Raw genomic sequence first — 11093 nt, forward strand, 5'->3', positions numbered from 1 at the left:
GTTGTTCATTTAAATCGGAGAATAATGGTTGTTCTATTTATATGAGTAATATCTTTTATGGTCATGCACCCTTGAAGAGTGGTCTATTTTTAATGAATCTCGATATTAGTGATACACATATTCATAATGTTGAAGCCAAAAGATGCAGAGTTGATAATGATAGTGCAACTTATTTGTGGCACTGCCGTGTAGGTCATATTGGTGTAAAGCGCATGAAGAAACTCCATTCTGATGGACTTTTGGAATCACTTGATTATGAATCACTTGGTACTTGTGAACCATGCCTCATGGACAAGATGACTAAAACGCCGTTCTCCGGAACTATGGAGCGAGCAACAGATTTGTTGGAAATCATACATACTGATGTATGTGGTCCAATGAATATTGAGGCTTGCGGCGGGTATCGTTATTTTCTCACCTTCACAGATGATTTGAGCAGATATGGGTATATCTACTTGATGAAACATAAGTCAGAAAATTTGAAAAGTTCAAAGAATTTCAGAGTGAAGTGGAAAATCACCGTAACAAGAAAATAAAGTTTCTACGATCTGATCGTGGAGGAGAATATTTGAGTTACGAGTTTGGTCTTCATTTGAAACAATGCGGAATAGTTTCGCAACTCACGCCACCCGGAACACCACAGCATAATGGTGTGTCCGAACGTCATAATCATATTTTACTAGATATGGTGTGACCTATGATGTCCCTTACTGATTTACCGCCATCGTTTCGGGGTTACGCTTTAGAGATAGCTGCATTCACATTTAATAGGGCACCATCTAAATCCATTGAAACGACACAATCTGAACTGTGGTTTGGCAAGAAACCAAAGTTTTCGTTTCTTAAAGTTTGAGGTTGCAATGCTCATGTGAAAAAATTTCAACCTGATAAGCTCAAACTCAAATCGGAGAAATGTGTCTTCATTACCCAAAGGAGACTGTTGGGTACACCTTCTATCACAGATCCGAAGGCAAGGCATTTGTTGCTAAGAGTGGATCCTTTCTAGAGAGGGAGTTTCTCTCGAAAGAAGTGAGTGGGAGGAAAGTAGAACTTGATGAGGTGACTGTACCTGCTCCCTTATTGGAAAGTAGTTCATCACAGAAACCGGTTCCTATGACACCTACACCAATTAGTGAGGAAGCCAATGATGATGATCATGAAACTTTAGATCAAGTTACTACCGAACCTCGTAGGTCAACCAGAGTAAGATACACACCAAAGTGGTATGGTAATCCTATTCTGGAGGTCATGTTACTTGACCACGACGAACCTACGAACTATGAGGAAGCGATGATGAGCCCAGATTACGCAAAATGTCTTGAGGCCATGAAATCTGAGATGGGATCCATGTATGAGAACAAAGTGTGGACTTTGGTTGACTTGCCCGATGATTGGCAAGCCATCGAGAATAAATGGATCTTCAAGAAGAAGACTAACGCTGACGGTAACATTACTGTCTACAAAGCTCGACTTGTTGCGAAAGGTTTTGGACAAGTTCAAGGAGTTGACTACGATGAGACCTTCTCACCCGTAGCGATGCTTAAGTCCATCTGATCATGTTAGCAATTGCCGCATTTTATGATTATGAAATTTGGCAAATGGATGTGAAGACTGCATTCCTGAATAGATTTCAGGAAGAAGAGTTGTATATGATGCAACCTGAAGGTTTTATCAATCCAAAGGGTGCTAACAAAGTGTGCAAGCTCCAGCGATCCATTTATGAACTGGTGCAAGCCTCTCGGAGTTAGAATAATCATTTTGATAGTGTGATCAAACACTACAAAAAAATACACTTCCGTGATGATACGTGTTTGTCACAGTAGGTCTCGTTTTTTGTCATGCATGTACATCCATGACAAATTTATGACAGAATCAAGATAGTCATACCTGTGCTATCGTAGAAGTGTTCTATGACATTACCAAAATTATCATCACGGAAGTGTCCACTTCCATGACGATAAATCGCGCGTCACAGAAGTGATTTCGTCAAGGGTGACCGACACGTGGCATCCACCGTAACGGAACGCCGTTAAGCTATCGGGTCGGGTTTTGGATCCGATAACCCGTTAACAGCCCCAACCAATGGGAAATTTCCACGTGTAAAATTCTTATTGGTCGGACGAAACACGTGTCAGCTTGTCAGTGGGTCAGATAGGCGCCTATGATACGTCGACACGTGGCATGGCCCAACAGAGGCCCATTCCTGTGAAAAGGCCGGCCCATTTGACTTGGTCAAAAGGTGGCGGGCCGGCCCATGTAAAGCTTGTTAACGGACTGTTCGCATATAGCCCATTTACAGCCCGCTAACCCAAGGCCCGTTACGCCCTATCCAAATTAGGCCCAGTAGCGTCATCTGGGCCACCCAATATGATTCCAGCCCGTTTTCACTTCTAGCCCATGTATGGCCCATGACGTCTTTTGGCCCATATGAGGCCCTATGTAACTCTTGGCCTACTAAGGGCCCGTGGTGAAACTGGCCCGTAATGAACAGTGTATCACTTTACACCCATTAACGGCCCGTGGTGAAACTGGCCCGTAATGAACAGTGTATCACTTTATACCCATTAACGGCCCGTTATTTCGTTGGGCCATTTCCAGCCCATGTTATCTTTCGGCCTTCTCAGAGCCCATTTATTCTTGGGCTCATTTCCAGCATTCGTTTACTTGCGGCCCATTACTGTCATTTTCTGCTTGTGGGCCAAATTCATCATGTGGTTACAGTCGGCCCGTTTGTGGTCCGTTAATACGTTGGGCCGTTTTCATAGCGTCATCAAATACGGCCTATTAACGATGGCCCGTTATGGTCGGCCCATGAATGGACGATTCCAACTCTAGCCCGTTTACGGCCATAATGCGGCCTGTTATTGGCCCATGTTTGGCCATCGATCATACTGCCCGTATAAGGCCCATTGATGATACGACCCATAGAAGGCCCATTGTTTCTACGGCCCGTAGAAGGCCCATTGTTTCTACGGCCCATAGAAGGCCCACTGTTTCTACGGCCCGTAGGAGGTCCAGTGTCACTACAGTAAATATTAGCCCATGGTTATTGTGGCCTAATTTTAAAAAATAGGTTATTGCAGCCACTAGCAAACCGCGGAAAAAGAACTGCAATGTCTAGAAGCAAACAAATAAACAAGACAACAAGGAAATAAATAAGCAAGCAACTTACGCTAGGTTATCACGGCTATCACACATATTACATCCACTGGACATCAAATTTCTGCACCAGTGCAAATAAATGCGCCGACAAAAGAATATACAAAACTGAGAGCACTTCAGAAGGCACTAGGCCTGGCCAAGTCGGGCCCCCAAATAGCTGAAGAAGCTAAGTAGACCTTAGTTGTGTCAACGATAGATGCATCAACACTAGATTTAAGGCATGATGGTGCGCACGGCAGTCCTCTGACATCTTCATTGCATCTTTGACTTCAAGTTGGAGCTGAGCTGAAGCAAGCCTTTCCGCTTTAAGTTGAGACTAAAGAAGTCGAACTGATTGAGGCAGCGACTGCACAAAGGTTGTCTCACACCTGCTGGTGAGTAGCTTCAACTCACTGTCTTCATCAAGACAGGACCTTGGGGTCATCTCGCTGTCCTCAAGATGGTTTGGCTCACTATCTTCCCTAAAGTTCTGCCTGGCGTAAGAGATACGAGTCTGAAAGAGAAACAAGGAGACACGTAATAGGTTTCACAATTATATAAGAAAATAAATGGATCTGTTCTGCATAAGGAACATGTTTTTACAACTACAATTTGAAACTTGTAGTTGTTGCAAACATCCAGTCAAATGTAAACAGCAAAGCAAACAACATTGGAGGAAATGATGCATATCCAAATCTATACTAGAACAAAGTTTGAAGGCTTGAGAAGGATGAACTTACATTACATGTTAACACGGGCTGGACAAAGCCCTTCTCCATGTTGATGAAAGGATAATTCAATAAATTCCCCAAAGAAAATTCTTTATAAGCGTTGCCATTATTCTACATTTTGCAAAGAGTAAATATAGATCAAATAATATTGGAAGAAACAGAGGATAATGAAGCTCAGGTGCAGACTGATGATACATAATCAAATAGCAATTAATTAAGTACAGCGTTACAAGGCAAAAGGGAGAGAGGTACTGACAAGAGCAATGCAAAGCCCATTATTGTTTTGAGATCGTATGATCCTTTGAGCAAGGAGATTCATCTAAAATTTGTTTTCATACAAGAGAGAAGGTAAGGCACAAGCAGAAATTTAGGAGTTCCAATTTTGAATTGATATCATAGACAATACCTGACGCTGGGCTCCCAGCAGTTCTAATAGGGGTTTGGCCACTGGAGTAGGGGTAAAGTGTGGTACAGTTTGGCCTATGTTTTCTGTGGCTGCTGATCTATCTGATTTAACAGGTATCACTACCTTTTCCAAATACCTAGTTTGTACTCCTTGATGACCTGCACTCATCCTCTTCCTTTTGGACACCTATTACGAAAGAACAACATTTGACTGGAAAAACATAGTGTGACGACACATGGAATAGGTACATAAAATGGATAGGTATGGCATATAATCATATATGATGCTTAAACTAAGCAGATGGTGTAACAAAGTAGAAGTAATGCAAGAGGTCAGAAGCAAAATATGTGCGACCAATACAACTTTGCAAAGTTAGAGCAAGCACCTTGATGGGTGAATAAGATAGGCCATCCTCCACCATGTCAAGTTTGTTAGGCAGTGGATCATTCCGCAATATTCCTCTCGTGCGCCCATTCTCATATTCATTTTGATAATGTTCAATATCTGACATGCATGAAAACATAAAAACAAGTGAGATTTTCTTTGTAATGCAGAAGTGATTCTAATCCAATACTGCCTCCCTGTAAACCCCTTTGTGCTATCTCTGCAATTCTTTTAAAAGATGCCATGCATGCTATAATTTGTTGTGTGCATTAATATAATGTGGCCTACTACTCAAAATATGAGATCTCCAGAAGTGATGACACTTCACAGATGATAGCTTCAACATATAGTAAAGAAGAACAAGTCGACCTGACCTGACAGATTCAAAATATACTAAGGGAGAACAACTCAACCTGACCAGTCGACCGCAAGAGAAGAGTATCGTCTTAAAGAAGAGCAAAAGAGCAAGCAGATTGAAGATATTACAAGTCTTTTAATACAATGTCGGTTGGTCACCCATGATGAACCAGAGCGCACAGAGAAATACTATTCTTTCCGGTCTCTCCATATGTGGCTCACATGCATTTCGAAACTAAAGTAGGAACATTTAGCTAACCAATTAAACATCTCTCAGTTTTACTAATATCAGCAATAATATCAGATATGAATTTGTACAACCAAGCTTGTTTAGCTTGATGGGTGGAGCAGTGCTATTATGACACGAACCACGTAGGCTGATTGTGGTCATCATAAAATGGGGAAAACATAAGCATGATGAGTACAGTGTTGACCATGGCAGTGGGATGGCAGATCTGAAGCTGCAAACCGCGCAAAGGGTAGTTAGCAACCGATGTTTGCTTTGAAATAACAACTAAGATTTGGTATGGACAAGAAAGTACGGTCAACAAGTGACAAAGAAATGCAATTATGTTGTCTCTCTATATGTCGCGACATGCATTTGGAAACTCAAGTGGGACCTTTAGCTAACCAATTAAATGTGTCAGTTAACTAATATCAGTATCATATCACAATCATATTTGAACAACTAAGCTTTCGAATTCTGAGTGTTGTGCTATTTAGTTTGAAGGGTGGAGTAATGCTAGTACGACAGAAAGCACCTACGCAGATCATAGTAGAGTAGATAAAAGGGGAAAACCCTAAGCATCAAGAGAAAAATCAGGAAAGTGGAACTAGCTGGACCAGTGGGTGGCGCACATGCTTTTCGAAACGAATATAGGAACATTAGGTGACCAATTAAACGTTCTCTGTTTTAGTGATATGAGCATCATATCAGATTCGTATTTCAACACGTAAGCTTTGGGTTGAGGTCTTGAGGAGCAGTGCTAGCACGACATGAAGCACCTACGATGATGGTAGTGAATATAAAGGGGGGAAACCATAAGCTTTACGAGTATAGTGCCCGTGCCATGGCGGATCTGAAGGTGCAAACCGGACAAAGCTACTTCGCAACCTATGTTTGCTTTCAACTAGCCACTACGATTTGGTACGGACAAGAAAACTACAGTAAACAAATTACGATCTATTTTTCGGGTGAGATCAATAATTTAAGCACATATGTAAGAGTACCACCTCTCTTGCGACGCCATGTGGGACTATGCTGATACGTTGAGGGTGTTGTGGGTGCGATGGCTATCAGCGGTGGGGAAGAAGACTTTAGACGGTAGACGGCTGGGTCGGGGGATATATCCTGTTGCCGTGGATGAGGCGGTCGTAGGAGCGGCAACGACAAGGTGGACGACGGCGCCGATGAAGCGAGAGGAGGCGATGAAAGGATCCTGGTCCAGCGCCGTGGATGAGAGACGTCCATCTCTTGCAGTGGACGATGGGGTAGGGGTAGCGGCTCCGGCAAGGTGGAGGATGGGATGGCGGACGGAGGAGGCTGGTCGCAATGCGGAGGTTGTCGTGCCGCCGGCGGTGTATGAATGGGGAAATGGAGGGGAGTGGGGATCTCAAACTTTAGGACGCGCTTCTCTAAAATGGGGGAAAGTTACGAACTTATCCCCCATTTAAAATTTCGGACATCGCGTCGGTTGGGGATAGGACGGTAATCTCGCATCTCCCAAATATTTGTCGGTAACTATTTTGGGCGAGGAGAGGGTGTTTTGCCGCCCACGGTTGGCGCCCATGGTGTATGAACGGGGCTGATAGGTAGGGCAGTTGTGTCATGTCTGATGGAAGTTACACATCTGCCCCTATTTAAAATATTAGCCTACATCGATTTCGGGTGAGGAGAGGGTGTTTTGCCGCCCACGGTTGGCGCCCACGGGGTATGAACGGGGCTGACAGGTAGGACGGTTGTGTCACGTCTGATGGAAGTTACACATCTGCCCCTATTTAAAATATTAGCCTACATCAATTTCGGACGAGGAGAGTTTGTTTTGCCGCCGACCGTGTATGAATGGGGAAATGGAGGAAGAGACACATGTCTTTCAGATGAGCTTGAATCAAATGTGTTTTGCCACCCATGTTTGGCGCCCACCATGTATGAATGGGCTCAGAGGCCATCGTGTCACGTCTGATTGAAGTTACTAGTCTACCTCTATCGACAGTAGTGTAAATCCTGTCGATAAGGATGTCAAGTGTCAGGGATAGACAGTAATTTCCATCTCGCAAACACTTGCTTCGAGCAACCCACAAATTATAGTGGGTTTTTAGCCGCTTCGTTCAAAACTTGGGAGAATTAGCATTCACGTTTGCCCTGGGACCTGGCAAACTAAATTCAAATCCAATTTGTATTCGATTACGAATATCCACAGATAATTATACGTTTTGTTATTTATTTCTTCAAAAACACAACAAAGATTTATTCCACCTTTATATATGATTGTGATTTAGAAATGCCGTGATCTTCGAATTCAGTAGGTTGGATACACTCTGAGTCAAACAGTTATTTCATCCAATACAATATGCTCACACGATAAACAGTTCACCTTATGTCAATCATACAAGTTCTGAGGATTACCTCGCCTAAAAAATTCGGATCATTACAACACATGGAGAACATAGGGGGTCTTGCAACATAATCCATTCAGAGACATGACACAACATGCAAGTACAATAATCTAATGAAAATTTCAACTGGTATCTAAAGAAGAATCGGGATTATCTTGGGCTTCAGATAGCAGAAACAGCAGGACCTCCTCCGTCTTCAAATGCAACATTCTTACTTCCTCCAATTATTGGGTTGCTTGCATAATGCATGCCGCTAATTCCGTAATTTCCAGCCTCAAGACAAATATTACCTCACTCATGGCAGCCACACCATCTCTTTCTGCCTCTAGTAGAGCCTCAAGCACTATAATATATGTGCTGAGACTACTCTCCGGCGGTGTTTCCTCTGAACTGCTACCATCTGGTAACATGGATGGCGCACTGCTTCCACAAATAGATTCTAGGGTTGTACATTGTGTCCTAGTGTGAACGGCATCCTGAAAGGTTTCCGCTGGACATCAGTAAGAGATAGTCATCCTATGATCCAGGCAGTAAGCTTACATGGTAAACGACGGACGAATTATTGCCGAGCATGGCAAACTATATTTAAATGGTTCGAAGCAGCATCATCCGAAAAGAAATTAAAATGGTAAGATGAAACTAGGGATGTAAGTGGCAAATAAACGAAATCCGCCAGTCCCATCTAGTTAGTTTTTGCTACCTCCCTAGTTCATTTTCCTCAAAAAAACAAAACTCTTTTGAACTATCATACCACTAGTGGACTTTAATCGGGATTAAACCGGACCCAGTTGACATCCCTAGTTGAAAGGGAGTGTACAACCGCTATATTTAAGTTGCCAAGGCATCTAAGTAGTTGAAATAATCTAAGAAAGCACTTAACAGTGTGGCCTCATATAAACTACGAAGACAATCTTGTGATGAAGTTGAGAGGAAAAGTTAAGGACTCAAATGAAATAGGCATGCATTTCTTTACGATAGTACAGCAGACACTGCTGACATATTGGCCAAGTCAGGTATAGCGTAACAACAAATGAGCATTCGAATCAAGCAATACAGCAAAGCAGACAACTGAACTATTTGTAATTCGGTAGGATTACACGTTGAGGGCACAAGCCAAGAAAGCAGCCCACTCACATTACATTTCACATGTACTAAAACACACTGGCTTACCATATGTTGCTGTGAAGCCTAGCTGCTGTTGCAATGTTCTTTGAAGATATCGTCAGCATCCCGTGGTTGCAAATCTAGTTGTTCTAGTTTATTCTGCACCATCTATTTAGGTAAAATTAATTTTAATTGCATGCACTGGTCCAAATTGATCATCAATGGTTCGTCTAAACTAATGAAAGAAGGGTGTGTGCTTACACGACAATACTCCCTCTGATTCTTTTTACTTTGTGTATAACTTTTTCTCAGTTTTCTCGTATTAGTCTGCGCGTTGCCGATTCCTATCGTTGGTTTCCTTTTGTGCCCCGCCCCATCCGCCTCTGCCCTAATTAATTGGCAAATTAGTCCAGAAAAATTAAACCAGTGCCCTCCTTGGTATGTGAGTCAAGAGTTATGCGCAGAGTAAATAGAATCGGAGGGAGTATATCTGCTTCCCTCTATTTTTATGCTTGTTCGAGGTGCCAGCCCCAAAAGAACAAATATTTTGCTTGATGGGGTTGTCAGGTCCATAATTAATAGAAGCATCAAATTAGTCATGCAACTTGGGAAGATCAAGAACACACAAACAAGTAATGAACAGAGGCTCGGAGTAGTGATGTAATAGCTAGCATCAGAAAATGTACGGTAAAACGAACAAGCAGTGAAACCACATGCTAGTTTGCTGATGTGTAATTAAGCATAGAGATCATTAAGCAGTCTGATGGAACCAACAGGTGGCATCAGAACAAAACTAAAGCATATTAACTATATGTGCACTGGTATGTAATTTAGCACATGTAACATGTTCACTGCCAGAAGTATGGCCCTACAGGTGCAAGCAGAATAACGCGTCTCATGAAAAAATGAATGATGCCCTGAAGAAATTCAAAGGTGCGGTGCTTATGCTAGGAAAGTGAACGTAGGCGCCGGCCGTTGGATAATAGTACCTGATTCTCGGCGGCGTATGGGTATCGTTGTCATACTTGATAGCTAAGGATCGTCGATGGTGCTCGTGTTGCGGTTGAGTTTGGGCCGGCTGTCGCCATTGCTGAAGCGGCTCTGGTGCTATGGTTGCGGCACCTGTCGACATACAAGAAAGCTCATCTGTGGTAAGTGAACAGTTGCACGATAAAGAGAAAAACCGAAGGAGTACAAAACAAAATAACCTGATGAGGCTGCGGCGTCGGTAAAGTAGGGCCGGTGGAGTTGAATATGGCGTCCGTGGAGCAGGTCCGGTGCAGTGGATGAAGGCTTCGGCGGGCGCGTTGTACAGTGCTTTCGGTGAGGCGGATCTGTTCTGGCGGACGAGGGCTTGTATGAAGGGCCAGCGAAGGGGCGGACGAGGGAGTCAGTGAAGGACCTACGCCGTGGTGGACGAGGGCGCCGGTTAAGCAGATCCGATGTGGTGGACCATGATGGCGGTCAAGGAGATCTGGAGCGGTGGACAAGCCAGTCGCTGAAGCGGCTCCGGTGAAGTGATGAGTTGGCAGTTGGGGATTCCAAGGTGCGGCAGGTAGATCCGGCAGGGTGTGAGGTCCACCGCTGCGGCGGAGGACTAGATTCGGCGGCTTGCCGTGGTTGGGGGGTCGGGGAGGGGGAGGAGAGGGGCTCTGGGGAAGAATGTTGGGGGCAAAGAGGGGAAAACAATGGAGTTACCAAAGTAGCCTTTTTCCGTTCATGTGGCAGGGGTAAAACAGGAATATCGCAGGGCTAAACTTTCGGGCGCGTGATATTTCGATGTGAGCGGGAAGTTTGAAAGCTTTTGGCGCCTAAAATTATAAGTATTGTGCTCTCGTACGGCTCACTATGATATCATGGCCGACAATTTTTTGTTTTGCACGTAAAAAAATGTGCAAGTTTTGAAAATCAATGTCTCCAACTCGAAACTTAGATTGTCCATTCAATTCAAATATGGATCATTGAGCTACTACTAGCAAATACCATCATACGGTCCAATTCAAATGAAATTCCAAATGTGTTTATCCTAAATATGATGACAAAAGCAAAAATGTGTATGTGTATGAATAAAGTGGATGATTATAAAGTTTGAACATGCCCGTATGTGTATATCTCTAGGTTTGATATATGAATTTGAAATCACGAAATCCTGGCTTAAAAAATGTACCTCCGTTTAAATGAATTACAAAAGCTAACGATGGGGTCGAATTCCAAAATTTCAATCTTAGGTTTGTAATTATGGTACATCAAGGTATATCACGCATGTTCAAAAGTATCGTTATCTCATAGTACAAACTGTGAAACAAATTGATCAACCATGAGTGCACAATATCTCAATAACGCTAAAGTCCCTC

This window comes from Triticum dicoccoides, chromosome 6A (assembly GCF_002162155.2).
Source record: "Triticum dicoccoides isolate Atlit2015 ecotype Zavitan chromosome 6A, WEW_v2.0, whole genome shotgun sequence".
NCBI lineage: Eukaryota > Viridiplantae > Streptophyta > Magnoliopsida > Poales > Poaceae > Triticum > Triticum dicoccoides.